The sequence below is a fragment of the Carcharodon carcharias genome, chromosome 3, assembly GCF_017639515.1.
Source record: "Carcharodon carcharias isolate sCarCar2 chromosome 3, sCarCar2.pri, whole genome shotgun sequence".
Classification (NCBI taxonomy): Eukaryota; Metazoa; Chordata; class Chondrichthyes; order Lamniformes; family Lamnidae; genus Carcharodon; species Carcharodon carcharias.
Genome location: NC_054469.1, coordinates 141,624,235 through 141,642,617, shown reverse-complemented (window position 1 = coordinate 141,642,617; position 18,383 = coordinate 141,624,235).

Below are 18,383 nucleotides of genomic sequence, written 5' to 3'. Positions count from 1 at the left end.
ATGGGCCCATTCTGGTGGAAGGGTACCCTACCGTCATGTGACCACAGCCATGGAGGAGGGAGCCATGGAAATAGCCAAGATTGTGGGCCATGAGGAAATTAGCCATGGCGAGATTGGTACTGAAGATGTAGATGGTGATCAGAGAGGGCAATGTGCTCATCAGGGTGTATTTTGCACTCCACATGTCGGACAGCATACTGAACATTGAGTTGCATTGAGAATCCTCGGAAGAGCAGAGGCTTCTCATGATCTCTTCTTGTGTCTTCCACAGGTACAAACTTTGAGGCAAGGATGCATCTCCCTCACCATCATTGACTGAAGAAATTCTATCACACCTGTCCAGTCCACCAGTGCAGATACAGCTACATCAGTGGGTCCTGTGGCTCGATAGGGTGGTACTGAGTGAGACGCATGACATTAGTATGCATGAGGAAGTGCCACAAACAGGGGCAGCTATGGGCAGACCCCTTTAAAGAGGGAGGACAGACAGAGTTCTGCTCAGCTGGGCAAAGATGTAGGCCTCAGAAGTACCTTGAAAGGAAGTTCAACTTAGACCAGCATCATCAGATGTGCTCCCACATGTCTGAGATCCTTGAGGCTGTGCAGGGACATGGGCAGAGAATGGAGGAGTCCATCCAGCTCATGTGCACGATAGTGACTGAGGGCTTTCAACGCATGAGCTCCTCCATTGAGAGAATTGCTAACCTCATGAAGTGTTTACCACAGTATCTAGCATGGTTTACCACAGTATCTAGCATGGACTTGACAGTGATGCAGATGGTGCATGGCTGTCTGGAGGGGATGCCAGTTGCACCGCAGCTGGTGTTCCCCTCAAGCCATCTAGAGCACCAGCCAAGGGCTGAAGATGTTATGGATGAGGATGCTTCCCATTATGGGGCACCATCATCATCTTTGGCCTCCCTGGCCCCTCTGATAGAGGGGGCATCTGTGCAGCAGGGCCCAGTGAAGGAGCCTGACCTGCAATGATTTAACTCTCGCATCCTCTGGAGATGCTTCACAGACACCTTCACATTGAGGGCTACCACCATATGCATCTCAGCTGCAGGCTGTCTCCACCTTGTCCGAGGCCATAAGGGGAATACCACGTAGAAATAGCTGAGTGCAGAAGCTACCAGGCCAGTTAGAGCACAGTGTGGGTTACGGTGCTGCCTTCCATCTGTAGCTATGCACTGCTTTCCTTTGAGCACAGTGAAAACATTGACATTTGAAGTTAGATGTGTGAGACTCATTTTACTGATGTCAGGCCAAGAAAAGAGGTATGACATGGTGAAGGAGAGCAATGTTTCATCATTGGTAACAATGAAACTTATAGGAAGATGTGCGTCCTTCATTGGTAGTAAGAATTTACATGTTCCAGACTACATCTTCAGTGGAAGGGTTAGCACAGGCAGCTCAGAGTGAGTTCCATGGCATGCTGTTTATCCTAGATTGGTGCCTGATTCAGACGATCCTTGACATTGATGGTGAGACACTCGATCTTGTGCAGCTGGGGTGCCTCAGTATTCTACATCATCCCCTTCCGCCTCCTCTTCCATGGCCTACCCCTCCTTTTCCTTTGATGAGCTGTGCCCTTCCAAGGCTGCACCGCCCTAAAAGACCACATCCCTCTGGAGGACCATGTTATGGCAAGTGAGGCTGACCACCACAGTGAGCAAGACCCTTGCAGGTGTGTATTGAACCCAACTGGATCAGTCACTGGAACCACATCTTCAGAAACCCGATAGCCTGATTAATAGTGAGCAAATGGTTCAGATTGTATCACCTCTGTGCCTCTGTCGTGGGCTCTTGTAGAGGAGTGAGTAAGCCATTCCTTCAAGGGATATCCCTTGACCCCAAGAATCCACCCATGTAGTTTGGCAGGTGTGGTGGGGAAACGCAGCACCCTGGACTGTGGAGGATGAAGGAGTGAAGGAGTCCTAGCAGCTGGCAGGAAAGCAAATGCACATGGAGGGTGGTCTTGTTGTGACTTGTTGAACATTGAGAGAGTGGAAGCTCTTCCTGTCGATGAATCTCATTGGCTGGTCATAGGGTGCCTTGATGCAATTTGGTGATGTCCTGCACTGGAGAAATCCAGCAGTGGAGGCGAAACCCACTGCCTACAAAGCTGTATCTGTCTAGCATTGAATGCAGTATAGAACCCTGGCAAAACTATTTATCAGTGACCTCAAGATGCTGTGGTATGCAGCCATTTTAGAGATGCCACCAAGGCCTGTAGCTGATCCTTGGAAGGAACCAGAAGCAAAGAAATTCAAGGTCACAGTAACTTTGGCCTCTGGCAGGGTGTGATGAACAGAGCTGTGAGGTCTTCTGCAGCAGGCACAGATGTCGGTGAGAATCTGCCTGGAGAGTTACAATCTCCCGTGGCCCTGGGTCTTGGTGATCGTTAGGTAGCTCCATCTTTGTCAGGAGACCCTATCCTGAGAATATAGCCTCCATTGCCTTTCTGCCCCTCGTGCCTCTCCTCTGCCCTCCAGTGAGACACAGGACTCTGCCCTTCTTGTGGAGCATTTTGCTGCTTTATCATCACTGGGCCCAAACTTTGAGAGTCATGCCCACATTGCTAGCTGCAGTCTTCCTTGTACTCAAGTGGCCTCTGGTTGTGTTTGGCAGCCTTGCCCCTTCCTCTTACATTGTCATGATCCCAGGAGGGCCATGACTCCCTGCAATGCCTGAGCACTTACATAATTTTCCCTCCCACCTGTGTCTGTTCCCACCCCCAACAGGATCTGAAAATTCAGCCATATGGCTGTTTTTACTTATGAAGTAGAATTATGTTGCCAAACCAGAGCAACATTTGGCAAAGTTTATGGTCAGCTTGATTCCATACTTGCAATATTGTGCTTAAATTCTGTTCTAAATATTAGCAAACAGTTTTCACAGCATTTTTACAAATGGTTTATCATGTTTTTAAATAAATTACATTCGTATAGTCTAAAATTACTCTTTGCAGTATTGGCATGTGGGTATTTAATTTCCCATTCTTGTTTTCTAATGGAGGCATTAGTCAGTGAAAATAATGGACAAACCCATTAATTATTTGCATGATTCACTTTGCGCAGCATAAAATCAAGGTCAGGATGAGCAATTGTAGTTAGAAAAGTCATCGTCTGATCAATAGACTCAACTGCTTGTTAACAATTTTTAAAGCCCATAAAAATGATTCTGAAGGAACAACAATTCTACTTTTTTTTATTGGAAAGAATGCTCAGATTATCTAAATATCTATGAATAGACATTACAAAACTGCAATTTTTCATTATATCCATCAAACTCAAGTAACAGCAACGAACATAACTGAAAAATGCCATTAAGTCATATATCTGCCTGATCCAAAGAAGTAAAAATGTTTTTGTAACTTAAGTAACTTCACCTTTCTGTGGATTCATTTCAGTGACTTCATGGAAAATGAACACCAAGAAAAGCTATGAATCCAAAAATCAAATCAAACCAGTAAACTCTTAGAAAATGGACAGGGAAGCAATGCGCATTTGACAAGAGAGACAGGTTAATATTTTGGGTGTAATCTTTCATCAGAACTCAAGATGCTTTCCCCTTTTTTATCTTCTGAAGAATTCAGTCAGTCTTTGAAATATAGATGATTAAATCCAATTGAAAGATTGGGCAGGTGGGGGGTAGCGTTGGGGGTTGGTGGGGGGTGCAGGAAAGTGTGGAGGTGTGGATTTGGGCAGATAATGAAGTTTTCAGAATCTACGTTGTGGATATTTGTATCCCTTCCAAGCAATGCACAATTATGCCATTTTTTTCAACTTCCTTATGTCTGAAGAAGGTCAATGACAATTGGCTAACTTGAGTTCCAGGTGTTCCAACTTATCCTCACAATTCTTTCACAAGCTCATATCCATTTGGTCGCTTTAACCCAATACTCTACAAACATGATAAATCACAATTGGGAACTTTACATATAATTGAATTTAAGTGACTAGTTCACATGTCGTTTTGGTGTTATAACTTGATGTGTGTTGGTAGAAAGCCAAATACGTAACTAAATTTCACATTTTAAATTTACCTTATTACCATTATAGAATAATCATTTCATGGAAAATGACATTTCTTTCAGTGTCTAAAATAATTTTAAGACATTATGCTAATTTTATTTCTTTCTGCTCTTTTTTTGTGTCATTTGCTATCTCTGATCAAAAAAAGGCAATTTACCTTGATGTTTCTGCCAGCAGTGCTGTATAACAATGCTAAGTGAGGCACAAAGGTGGCTCGCAGATGGGTCTCATTCTGATTTTTCTGTCATGCTCAGAGCCTTGTTACAACTGGCATGGGCCTTGCTGTAACAGAAACAGAAATTTCTTTATTTCTGAAAAGAGAGACACGGTGTCAAAGCTTTTCACCTTGCACTCATCGCAGGATCACATCTGGCAGTTAATGTTTTGATTTGGGTTTTGCGAGTGTTGGCTGGTAGAGTACAGTCTGTATTCTGTCTTTTACAAACAATGGAAGGAACATGTTGTTTGATTTGATCACCCAATTGCTGGGAAGTACGGCCTATGTACCTGGCATCATACTGGCACCATACATGTAGTCGGTGGAACGTCTTCTTGCTCAATTGTGTAGTCAGTGGAATGTCTTTTTGGATTGATGGCAGCATCATGTTAGAGGAAGGTATGACTGAAGTAGTCACTGCACAGCAGTGTGAAATGGCTTATTTTACCTATTATTCAAATTTTTGGGATACTTTGCCTTTCCAGGATATTTGAGATAGACTGGGCAATTATCAGGTCTGAAAGTGGTGATCTTTGGCCCATTTTACTGATCAAATCAGACTGCATGTTCCTTCTGTTCATAATAGGTAGTGTACAGGTGGCACTCAACCAGCCTGCACTTGCAAATCCCAAAACAATACATCCAGTGTTAGATGTAATTCCGAAATTGGGCACTTCTTATGGAAGAATCCTGAGTGTGCTAATGGCTACATAGGCAACCAATTTAGGATAATCGGCCGAGCTAGTAATGTGAAAGAAAAAGGGAAAATGCTTGAAAAACTCAGCAGGTATAGCAGCATCTGTGGAGAGAGAAACAGAGTTAACGTTTCGAGTCCTTATGACCTTCAGAGCGCCATACAGACTTGAAATGTTAACTCTGTTTCTCTCAAAACACTTGTCAAAATTGGGAGTGCTGTCTCACAGACTAGTCAAGCAACAGCCTGACATAGTCACCCTAAAGGAATCATACCTTAAAGGTAATATCCCATCCCTGGTTTGCCCAGTCCCACTGGCAGGACACACCCAGCAGAGGCGCCAGCACAGTGGTATACAGTCGGGAGGGAGTTGCCCTGGGAGTCCTCAACATTGACTCCGGACACCATGAAGCCTAATGGAATCAGGTCAAACATGGGCAAGGAGACCTCCTGCTGATTACCACGTACTGCCCTCCCTCAGCTGATGAATCAGTGTTCCTCCATTATGAACATCACTTGGAGGAAGCACTGAGGGTAGTAAGGCGCAGAGTGTATTCTGGCTGGGGGACTTCAATGTCCATCACCAAGACTGGCTCAGTAGCATCCCTACTGACCGAGTTGGCCGAATCCTAAGTGACATAGCTGCTTGACTGGGTCTGTGGCAGGTGGTGAGGGAACCTACAAGAAGGAAAAACATACTTGACCTCATCCTCACCAACCTGCCTGCCACAGATGCATCTGTCCATGACAGTATCGATAGGAGTGACCACCACACAGTCTTTGTGGAGACAAAGTCCTGCCTTCACATTGAGGATATCCTCCATCATGTTGTGTGGCACTACCACTGTGCTAAATGGAATAGATTTTGAACAGACCCTAGTAATGCAAGACTGGGCATCAATGAGGTGCTGTGGGCCATCAGCAGCAGCAGAATTGTACTCAAACAAAATCTGTATCCTCATATCCCCCACTCTACCATTACCATCAAGCCAGGGGATCAACCCTGTTTCAATGAAGAGTGCAGGAGGGCATGCCAGGAGCAGCACCAGGCATACCTAAATGTGAGGTGTCAACCTGATGAAGCTTTAACACAGGACTATTTGCATGCCAAACAGCATAAGCAGCAAGTGATAGACAGAGCTAAGTGAGCCCACAACTAACAGATCAGATCTAAGCCCTGCATTCTTGCCACATCCAGCTGTGAATGGTGGTGGACAATTAAATAACTCACTGGAGGAGGAGGCTCCACAATTATCCCCACCCTCAATGATGGAGGAGCCCAGCACATCAGTGCAAAAGATAAGGCTGAAACATTTGCAACAACCTTCAGCTGGAAGTGCTGAGTGAATGATCCATCTCGGCCTCCTCCAGAGGTCCCCAGCATCATAGATGCCAGTCTTCAGCCAATTTGTTTCACTCCATGTAATATCAAGAAATGGCTGAAGGCACTGGATACTGCAAAGGCTATGGGCCCTGACAATATTCCGGCAATACTGAAGACTTGTGCTCCAGAACTTGCCGCGCCCCTAGCCAAGCTGTTCCAGTACAGACACAACACTGGAATCTACTTGGCTTTGTGGAAAATTGCCCAGGTATGTCCTGTACACAAAAAACAGGACAAATCCAACCCGGCCAATTATCGCCCATCAACCTACTCTCAATCATCAGTAAAATAATGGAAGGGCTCATCAACAATGCTATCAAGCAGCACTTGCTTAACACAAGCTGGTCACTGATGCCCAGTTTAGGTTTTGCCAGGGCCACCCTGCTCCTAACCTCATTGCAGCCTTGATTCAAACATGGACAAAAGAGCTGAATTCCTTAGGTGAGGTGAGAGTGACTACCCTTGACATCAAGGTCACATTTGACCGAGTATGGCAAGTAATATTCGCACCACACAAGTAATGACCTTCTCCAACAAGAGAGAATCTATCCAACACCTCTTAATGTTCAATGGCATTACCATCATTGAATCCCCACTATCAACACCTGGTGTCACCATTGACCAAAAAATAAACTGGACTAGCCATATAAATCCTGTGGCTACAAGAGCAGGTTAGAGACTAGGAACCCTACAATGAGTAACTCACCTGCTGACTCCCCAAAGCCTGTCTACCATCTACAAGGCACAAGGCAAGAGTGTGATGGAATACTCTCCACTTGCCTAGATGAGTGCATCTCCCACAACACTCAGGAAGCTTGCCACCATCCAGAACACAGCAGCCTGCTTGATTGGCACCCCTTCCACAAACATTCACTCCCTCCACCACTGACGCACAGTAGCAGCAGTGTGTACCATCTACAAGATGCACTGCAGGACTTCACCAAGGCTCCTTAGGCAGCACCATCCAAACCCACAACCACTACTACCTAGAAGGACAAGGGCAGTAGATAGATGGGAACACCACTCAAGCCAGTCACCGTCCTGACTTAGAAATATATCGCTGTTGCTTCACTGTCACTGGGTCGAAATCCTGGAACTCCCTTCCATAGATACAGTGGGTGTACCAACACCACACGGACTGCAGCGGTTCAAGAAAGCAGCTCACAAACGCCTTCTCAAGGGCAATTAGGGATGGGCAATAAATGCTGGCCCAGCCAGGGAAGCCCACATCCTTTGAATGGATAAAAAAAACCTGTGACCTGACCTAGTCCAGACGCTCGTCATCTGACTCGGTCTCAGCAAACGTCTGGAGGTGCTCCAGCGGCCCTTCAAGTGCCGGACACCTGGGAAGTCCCTGCCGCTGCCGGATATGGGTCAGAAAGTGTGATGTGCTCACCAGATTGTGACCTTAATGCTACTCTAAAGACAGCCCCCCTGAGATGTGTGTCTCTGCACTGGTGGAGGGTGTGGGTGAGCGATGTGATGGGACTTCAGGGAGGGTGCCTTCAGATTTTTCTTCAGAGATTTCTTCAGGGCTGGATTATAGGCCCTGGGTCATGGACACCGTCGGCTATTTGGCAGATGTGCCTGCGAAAGCAATGAGAGATGATTAATGCATGGCAGTGGCCTTTGAAGCAGGACACACCACTCATGACATGGTTGCCTGATGGACGCTGCACCGCTGGATCCTCACTTGGTAGAGCACCACCGACCTCACCGTCAGTACAGGACTGGTCCAGATCCTTGCCGGCCAGCTGGATGGCTCAGTTTTCAAAATCTGTGAGGACCTTGATTTCAGGCATTGCTCCACCAGTAAGCGACCCCTCTCTCTTGTGTGCCAGCTTGTCCTGCATAAATTGAGATGGGGAGAGTATAAGCAGGATGCCTCTCAGGCCAGATGTTAAGTATGCCTGACATGTGGGTGGTGAGTGGTCCCATAGACAGGATGAGGACAATGAAGGTGTGTGTGTGAGAGAATGAATGGTGATGTCCCTTGAGCTGACAGTGAGTGAGGGCCCTGTGGATATGTGATGTGTTTATGAATGTGTGAGTTGAGAATGATGAGAAGCGTAGCTTACCGTGACGGAACGGAGGAGATCATTCCTCCTTGTGTGGCACAGAGTGGCTGTCCTCATTTTGCAGGGTGTTGGCGCTGACCACTGCTGCCACCGCCTCCCAAGCTGGGTTAGTGAGGTTGTTGCCCATCCTGCGGCCAGGGCAGGGGTAGAGGACATCACGGCAACCTCCACTGCACACAAGAGACACGTCATTGAACCCGGTACTGCAGACTTTTTGCCTTTCAGAGCCATGTCTTCTTTGCAGTAATCATGAGCTGGAAGCACTGAGAGGTCTGTGCGTGGCTGCACTTTAAATATGGTGGCTGGTGTGATGAAGCAGCGAGATGATGGCATGTTGGGCAAATGAGAGCCCGTCCACCATGGAAACGACGTCTTTCCTGATAATGCATATTAATGCTACACATTTGGGATAACATGGCGTGAAAAGCTGCCATTCATTACCGCGCTTGGTGCAAACCTGGGATGATTCCACCCAAAGTGTCGGGATAAATGGTCATTTCAGGATGGCAAATTGTAACTAAGGAAGTGCTACAGGGCCTCAGCTATTTATAATCTACATTAATAACTTGAATGAAGAAAGAAAATGCATTGTAGCAAAATTTGTTTATGATACAAAGTTAGGTGGTGAGGAGGATACAGAGTGTGCAAAGGGATATAGATAGATTACATAAGTTGGCAAACAAATTGGCAACTAGAATATAATGTGAGGATTAATTTTACACTTGTTGGCTGCGGAAGGGAAAGTGACTGTAAGTGCGTGGATTGACAGCTCTCATCCCTGCCTTTTAAAGACACTGGATAAAGTGCCTTGTAGCCAATTAACGGCCGCCCAGCAGGAAGCTGAGCAACAGCTGCGAGAAATGATAGACGGTGCACTCAATTGTCCATGAACGGCAGGATGTCCAGGGATAGACTGGGCAGGCCTTGATCTGGAAGTCGATCATAGCCACCTATTTAAGGGGGTCTTCGCATGGACTTCTAGCAGCTGCAGCAAAATTTGCAGAATTGGTGCTCTGGAGGGTGAAGGTTGAAGACTGAAAACTTTAACTTTGAATTTCCTTGACATATTGGAATAACAGAGCAGCAGTAAGAGCTTGCTTTTGAATGCTGATGACTGTTGTGCTATAAATGAATTATTTGGAACCCTTGCCAGGGAGGAAAGAACATTTGAATACGCCTGACCCATTCCCCTTATAAATAACACGTGTTTAGGAAAGGGTTCAAAATCTACCCTTTCTCTTCACGGATGGAGGAGAGATTGGAGCCACTAGCTACTGAGGGGTCCAGACCCATGGTGGCCCTATGGTGTGATGATGGCTCCCTGCGAACCCTCCTCCAGACTGTGTGTGATCGGCAGGAGGTCCTCATGTCCACAGACGGGAAAAGAAGACCTCCCCCCCCCCCAAGCCAGACCAAAGTGGCCTGTATGGAGGTTGCAGAGGGGGTTATTAGTTGTGGGGTCATCCAGAGAAACTGGTTATAGTGCTATAAAAGGCTGAATGACCTCTTAAGGTCTGCTAGGGTGAGTATGTAACCATTTCGGAGATGGGCTTATATGGAAGAGTGTGAGGGTGTGATGTGGGTAAGATGTGGGACTACCTTGTGTTCTTCCCAAGCGTAGGTGGTGGCATGAAGCAAATATGCTACTCTGCTTGGAAATGGGGGATTTTAGAAGAGGTGCTTCTGAACTAAAACGCCTGTTAGTTGGCAAGGAATATTGAGAAATGTTGATTGCTGACAAAGGACATGCTGGTCACACATTTGAAAGCATGATTGTATCGCAATATATTCATTAAAATGTCACTTTTTATTTGCAGGAGAGGAGACCGCATAATGCATGAGAGAGGCCAGGACTGGAGGTGGTTAACCCAACTTGGCCATTCTCACCCCAAGAGAGAAGGAGTTGCTGGAGCTCTGTGCTAATCAATGGATTCAAACTATTGGTCAAGGCGAGGTTTGAGAAGGCCCCAGGGTGGTAAAGTTACAGGGGCACATAACTCTGTCCTGCAAACAGTACTGGAGGGGCTGGAGGCGATAGGGAGGCTGTTGGAAATCAGGGAAGTTATCGTGAAAGTAGCATTGATGGCGTTTGACTTTGGAGGCTTGCAGAACCTGAGGAGGAAGGTGTGTCTCCATGTTAAATGGCCTAAGGTTCAAACACTGGCTACCCTCTCGCAATGTTATGTTTTGAGGTGTCTCTCTAAACTCACCTCAAATGACGATGATGCCCCTGATTCTCCTTTTCTTCTCCCTCACAGGACAAACATCAGCAGCTACTGCCACCACCCTAGTTGGAGGAGGAAGTGGGAGCCTCAGAGGGTGCAGCATCAAGTCCTTGTTTCACACCTAACACCAGTGCAGATGCATGCATCTGGGTGGGTATGTACAAGTCAGCTCTAAGGGATAAACACTCTGGTGTGAGCACAGCACAGTTGCAAAACCAGCTTTTGGAGACTGAGATGGAGCTGTCCCCTGGCAATTGGAGGGGTGCTGGAGGCGACCTAGGTGCTAAGCCCCAGTTTGATGACAAGGCTCTGGAATCGTCAGTCAGATGGCAGATGCTGGGCATACAGCGTAGAGTATGTGGAGATGTGGTAGAGATTCCAGAGGGATTGCATGCATGGACAGTGGGGAAGCCTATCCAGGCCATGAGCGCTGCAATGACCCACTCTTCAGAATGCATGGCTTCCTCCATTGAGAGACTGTCATGGAGAGCCAGATCCAGCAGCTCACTGATGGGCTTCTGGTTATGCATGCTGGCCTGAACACCATTACTTTGTCTCTGAGCTCTGGTGCTCAGAGCCAGGGTGAGAGGATGATGAGCCTGGAGTCACACCTAGGTCCTCGTTCCTTCCAGGAAAGCCGGGGGTGGGGGCAAATGGACTTCACTGCAGCGGATCAGCAGCTGCTGACACCAGCAGGGGGCACCTCTCAGGGCGCTTCTAATGGGAACAACCTCTCCTTCATCCCTCTGCCATTGACACAAATGCCTCAGAGTGCTGTGGTGACAGATGAGCCTCCAACCACTGCGCAGGATACTCCCATCACGCCGGGGCTCTCATGGCCTCAGGTGACCAGATGACTACTGCCAAAGCCATCCCAGGTAAAAGGGCATAAGGGTCAACGGCCTATCTCCAGCACAGCTGGCAGTGAAGGGGGGAACACTACACCATGGCAATGGTAATTGAGTTTAGAAAAAACTTCCCAGTGGTCACATATGGTTTCACATTGCTGATTTTCATATTTGAGTGTTATGAAGATTGTTGATGAAGATAATTAAATTATTATTAAATTATCCTTGTCCCCATCCCGTCTTCCAATCCCAGCCCTGGCTGTGTATTCACCATACCCCCTGACCTTCCGCTCTCCAACGCTGAACGTTCAGTGCTCAGCAAAGGACTTATCTCAATGAATTTCAGGCTCAGCACGATGCTAAACTCTTCTTCCGCCGCCTTCGTCTCCGTGCTCACTTCTTTGGGCCGGAGTCCTCTCCCTGTTCAACAGATCCTTTTACCCACCTCCAAAATTCTCCCTCCACCTGGACCCTTCCCTCTGGATTCTTACCTTCTCTTGATCTTTTCATTGAGAACTGTCGGCGCGACATTAGTCGTCTCAATTTCTCTGCTCCTCTCACCCATTCTAACCTGTCTCTCTCTAAACTTGCTGCACTCTGTTCTCTCAGGTCCAACCGTGACATTGTCATCAAACCCGCTGACAAGGGTGGTGCTGTTGTTGTCTGATGCACTGACCTCTACCTCGCAGAGGCTGAGCGTCAACTCGCAGACACTTCCTCCTACCTCTCCCTGGACCATGACCCCACCACTGAACATCAAGCCATTGTTTCCAGGACTGTTACTGACCTCATCTCGTCTGGAGATCTTCCTTCCACAGCTTCCAATCTGATAGTCTCCCAACTTTGGACGGCCCGCTTCTACCTCCTACCCAAAATCCATAAACAGGACTGTCCCGGCAGACCGATCGTGTCAGCCTCTTCCTGCCCCACGGAACTCATTTCTAGCTATCTTGACTCCATTCTCTCTCCCCTTATCCAGTCCCTTCCCACCTACATCCGTGATTCCTCTGACGCCCTACATCATATCAACAATTTCCAGTTCCCTGGCCCCAACCGCCTCCTCTTTACCATGGACGTCCAATCCCTCTACACCTCCATCCCCCACCAGGATGGACTGAGGGCCCTTAGCTTCTTCCTTGAACAAAGGCCTGAACAATCCCCATCCACCACTACTCTCCTCCGTCTGGCTGAACTTGTTCTCACGCTGAACAATTTCTCCTTAAACTCCTCTCACTTCCTCCAAATAAAAGGTGTGGCTATGGGTACCTGCATGGGCCCCAGTTATGCCTGTCTCTTTATGGGGTATGTGGAACACTCCTTGTTCCAGTTCTACTCTGGCCCCCTCCCACAACTCTTTCTCCAGTACATTGATGATTACTTCGGTGCTGCTTCATGCTCTCGTCTGGACCTGGAAAAATTTATTAATTTTGCTTCCAATTTCCACCCCTCCATCATTTTCACATGGTCCAACTCTGACACTTCCCTTCCCTTCCTTGACCTTTCTGTCTCAATCTCTGGTGATAGACTGTCCACCAATATCCATTACAAGCCTACCGACTCCCACAGCTACCTCGACTACAGCTCCTCACACCCCACTTCCTGTAAGGACTCCATCCCATTCTCTCAGTTCCTTCGCCTCTGTCGCATCTGTTCTGATGATGCCACTTTCAAAAACAGTTCCTCTAACATGTCTTTCTTCTTCCTTAACTGAGGTTTTCCACCCAGGGTGGTTGACAAGGGCCCTCAATCGTGTCCGACCCATCTCCTGCACATCCACCCTCACATCTTCTTCTCCCTCCCAGAAGCACGATAGGGTCCCCCTTGTCTTCACTCATCACCCCACCAGCCTCCGCATTCAAAGGATCATCCTCCGCCATTTCCGCCAACTCCAGCATGATGCCACCACCAAACACATCTTCCCTTCACACCCCCTGGCAGCATTCCATAGGGATCATTCCCTCCGTGACACCCTGGTTCACTCGTCCATCACCCCCTACACCTCCACCCCCTCCCATGGCATCTTCCCATGCAACCGCAGAAGATGCAACACCTGCCCCTTTACTGCCCCTCTCCTCACCATCCAAGGGCCCAAATACTCATTTCAAGTGAAGCAGCATTTCACTTGCACTTCCCTCAACTTAGTCTACTGCATTCATTGCTCCCAATGCGGTTTCCTCTACATTGGAGAGACCAAATGCTGACTGGGTGACCACATTGCAGGATACCTTAGTTCTGTCTGCAAGCATTACCTAGACCTCTCTGTCACTTGCCATTTCAACACTGCACCCTGCTCTCATGCCCACATGTCCATCCTTGGCTTGCTGCGTTGTTCCAGTGAAGCTCAACACAAACTGGAGGAAGAGCACCTCATCTTCCGACTAGGCACTTTACAGCTTTCTGGACTGAATATTGAGTTCAACAATTTTAGATCATGAACTCTCTCCTCCATCCCCACCCCTTTCTGATTTACCCCCTCCTTTCTGTTTTTTCCAATAATTTATATAGATTTTTCTTTTCCCACCTATTTCCATTATTTTTAAATGTATTTCCATCCATTGTTTTATCTCTACCTTTTAGCCTTTTATCGATTCCTTCACCCCACCCCACCCACACTAGGGCTATCTGTACCTTGCTCGTCCTGCTTTCTTCCCTTAATTAGCACATTCCTTTAGATAATATCACCACCTTCAGCACCTCCTTGTCCTTTTGTCTGTGACATCTTTTGGTTATCTCCACCTATCACTGGCCCTCTATCCAGCTCTTCTTGTCCCCCCCCACCTTAAACCAGCTTATATTTCACCCCTTTTCTACTTTTCCTTAGTTCTGTTGAAGAGTCATGTGGACTCGAAACGTTAACTGTGCTCCTCTCCACAGATGCTGCCAGACCTGCTGAATTTTTCTAGGTATTTTTGTTTTTGTTTATAATTAAATTATTCTTTTCACTTGATGCACCAGCTGCATTTATGTGTTATGTGATGGAATTGAATTGGATTGACTGGATGCTGTTAAGAGAATTTGTGTTCATGTACCTTTCTCTGCTCAGGCTTATTTGGTAAGTCTACAGGGCCTTTGTAGCGCTGGCGTTTATGTGAGGGAGTTAACAGGGAAAGGTGAGTATGGCCAAGATTGTGTTTTTGAGCAAGAAACACGTTGTTAGTGGAACCTTCACAGTATTAGAGAATCCCACCCAGAGCTTCCTGTGGATTAGCTTATGCAGCTGGCTGGCATAGTTCACCCTCCTCATCATCAAACTGATCGTCAGAGGATGGGGCTGTCTCCATTAGATCCTCCTCTGCCAGGGCTTCTGCTCTCTGGAGGGCCAGTTTGTGCAAGACACAACAGATAATGACCATAAGTGAGACTCTAGCAGCTCTTTCTGCATGACTGTTGTCACTGGTAAAGGAGATGTACTCATGGGCAAGTCTAAATATGGCATCTGTGAAAACCTTTATGCATTGATGGACTGCAGGCTAGGAAATTGTGTTTAGGTCTCCAAATGTTGCCTGGAATAACCCAGACATGGCGAAATTCATGTTTAACACTACAGACATTGGGGGGCTAGTCATACAATTGGAGGCGATCTCCCCAGAAAGCATGTTACACAGGAATTTGTCTCCAATGAGAGACACAGTCTTCTGAGGCACTGTCATTCAGATACCTTGAGCTATGCCAGCCTCACCCTGTAGCCAGAGTAGCGTCTTCGCCTCCCTCTGCCTGCCTGATGTTGCTGTCTGTCCTCCACAGCCCCTTGCTCAGAAGCAGGTTGCACACCTTCGTGGACCAAAGAGTGCGTCAGCCCGAGCCAGCTGCCCTCCTTCTCCTCCTCTCCTCCTCACTGGGGGAGGAGCCTCAAACAGAATGAACAATTCCCATGAGACACAGCGATGTGCGCCACAGCATTTGAACTGTACAATTTTGATTGTAGCACTACCTACATGGACCCTTCTGTTAGATTTCCAACCGTGTTAAGGCATTTTCTATGAAAAATAACATTTGCAGCACCATGAAAACCTCCCACCTTCAGCAGCCTCAGCCCTACTTTGGTCCTTTATGTTTGTCTTTGCAAGCTATCTTGATACCTGTCTTGACTCCCTCCCAACATTTTTCACGTGCACTCACTGTAATATGGTTTGGGTAATGTAAAATTCTGTTCAATTGCATTGCTTAAAAGCTTGTTAATTAGTTCTGTATTATTGGAGACCTGTGTACTGACCCAATGTCATCACGCCAGATTTGACACATGCTTAGGTCAACAGTGGTCCCAATTTCTACATGTAAAACCCCCACATTAGGGACAGGAAGAATAGAAAAGCAGAATATTATTTAAATGGAGAGGGGTTGCACAATGCTGCAACACAGATGGATCTGGGTATTCACATGCATGAATCATAACAAGTTAGCATACAGGTACAGCAATAATTAGGAAGGCAAATGGAATGTTGGCCTTTTTGTGCAAGGGTTTAGAGAAAAGTTGGAAAGTCTTGCTACAACTTGTTAAGGCATTGGGGAAACCACACTTGGAGTACTGTACAGTTTTGTTCTCCTTACTTAATGAAGGATATAATTGCATTGGAAGCAGTTGAGAGAAGGTTCACTAGGCTGATTGCTGAGTTGAAGGGGCTATCTTATGAGGAAAGGTTGAGCAGGGGAGGCAGTGGCGTAGTGGTAATGTCACTAGCTTAATAAAGCAGATACCTAGGTGGAGGGAAGTGATGGCGTAGTGATTTGGCGCTGGACTAGTAATCCAGAGACCCAGGGCAATGCTCCGGGGACCTGAGCTCGAATCCCGCCATGGCAGATGGTGGAATTTGAATTCAATAAAAATCTGGAATTAAAAGTCTAATGATGAAGCCACTGCCAATTGTTGTAAAAGCCCACCTGGTTCACGAATGTCCTAAGGAAGGAAATCTGTCATCCTTACCTGGTCTGGCCTACATGTGACACCAGACCCACGGAAATGTGGTTAACTCTTACATACTCTCTGAAATGGCCTAGCAAGCTACTCAGTTGTAACAAGCTGCTACAACGACACAAAAAAGGAACGAAACCGGACAGACCACCCGGCGTGGACCTTGGCACCGGAAATGACAACGGCCGACTTTGCCCTCCTTGGTATCATCTGGGAGTTAGTGCCAAAATTGGGAGAGCCGTCTCACAGACTAGTCAAGAAACAGACTGACATAGTCATGGAATCATACCTTACAGATAATGCCCATGACAGTATCGGTAGGAGTGACCACCGCTCGGTCATTGTGGGAATGAAGTCCTGCCTTCGCATTGAGGATAGCCTCTGTCGTGTTGTGTGGCAATATCACCGTGCTAAATGGGATAGATTTCGAACAGATCTAGCAACTCAAGACTGGACACCCACGAGGCGCTGTGGGCCATCAGTAGCAGAATTGTACTCAAATGTAATTTTTAACCTCATGGCCCAGCGTATTCCCCCACTCCACCATTACCATCAAGCGAGGGGTCAACCCTGGTTCAATGAAGAGTGCAGGAGGGCATGCCAGGAACAGCACCAGGTATACATAAAAATGAGTTGTCAACCTGGTGAAGCTATAACACAGGACTACATGCATGCCAAATAGCATAAGCAGCAAGTGATAGACAGGGTTAAGCGATCCCACAACCAATGGATCGGACTAAGCTCAGCAGTCTTGCCACATCCAGTCGTAAATGGTGGTGAACAATTAACTCACTGGAGGAGGAGGCTCGACAAATATCCCAATCCTCAATGATGGAGGAGCCCAGTGCATCAGTGCAAAAGATGAGGCTGAAGCATTTACTACAATCTTCAGCCAGAAGTGCCGAGTGGATGATCTATCTCGGCCTCCTCCAGGGGTCCCCAGCATTACAGATGCCAATCTTCAGCCATTTCGATTCACTCCATGTGACATCAAGAAATGGCTGAAGGCACTGGATATTGCAAAGGCTATAGGCCCTGACAATATTCCGGCAATAGTACTGAAGACTTGTGCTCCAGAACTTGCCGTGCCCCTAGCCAAGCTGTTCCAGTACAGCTGCAACACTAGCATCTACCTGGCTATATGGAAAATTGCCCAGGAATGTCCTGTACACAAAAATCAGGACAAATCCAACCCGGCCAATTACCCCCCCCATCAGCCTACTCTCGATCATCAGTAAAGTAATGGAAGGGGCTATCAAGCAGCACTTGCTTATCAATAATCTGCTCACTGACGCTCAGTTTTGGTTCTGCCAGGGCCACTCAGCTCCTGACCTCATTACAACCTTGGTTTAAACATAGACAAAAGAGCTGAACTCCCGATGTGAGGTGAGAGGGACTACCCTTGACATCAAGGCAGCATTTGACCAAGAGTGGCATCAAGTAGCCCTAGCAAAACTGGAGTCAGTGGGAATCGGGGAAAACTCTCCACTGGTTGGAGTCATACCTAGTGCAAAGGAAGATGGTTGTGGTTGTTGGAAGTCAATCATCTCAGCTCCAGGACATCACAGCAGGAGTTCCTCAGCGAAGTGTCCTAGGCCCAACCATCTTCAGCTGCTTTTTCAATGTCCTTCCTTCCATCGTAAGGTCAGAAATGGGGATGTTTACTGATCATGTTCAGCACCATGTGTGACTCCTCAGATACTTCTATGTCCAAATGCAGCAAGACCTGGACAATATCCAGGCTTGGGCTGACAAGTGGCAAGTAGCATTCACACCACGCAAAGTGCCAGGCAATGACCATCTCCAATAAGAGAGAATTTAACCAACACCCCTCGAGATTCAATGATATTTCCATTGCTGAACCCCCCATTAGCAATGTTCTAGGGGTTACCATTGACCAAGAACTGAACTGGACTAGCCATATAAATACTGTGGCTACAAGAACAGGTCAGAGGCTAGGAATTAAGTGGATAATAACTCACCTCCTGATT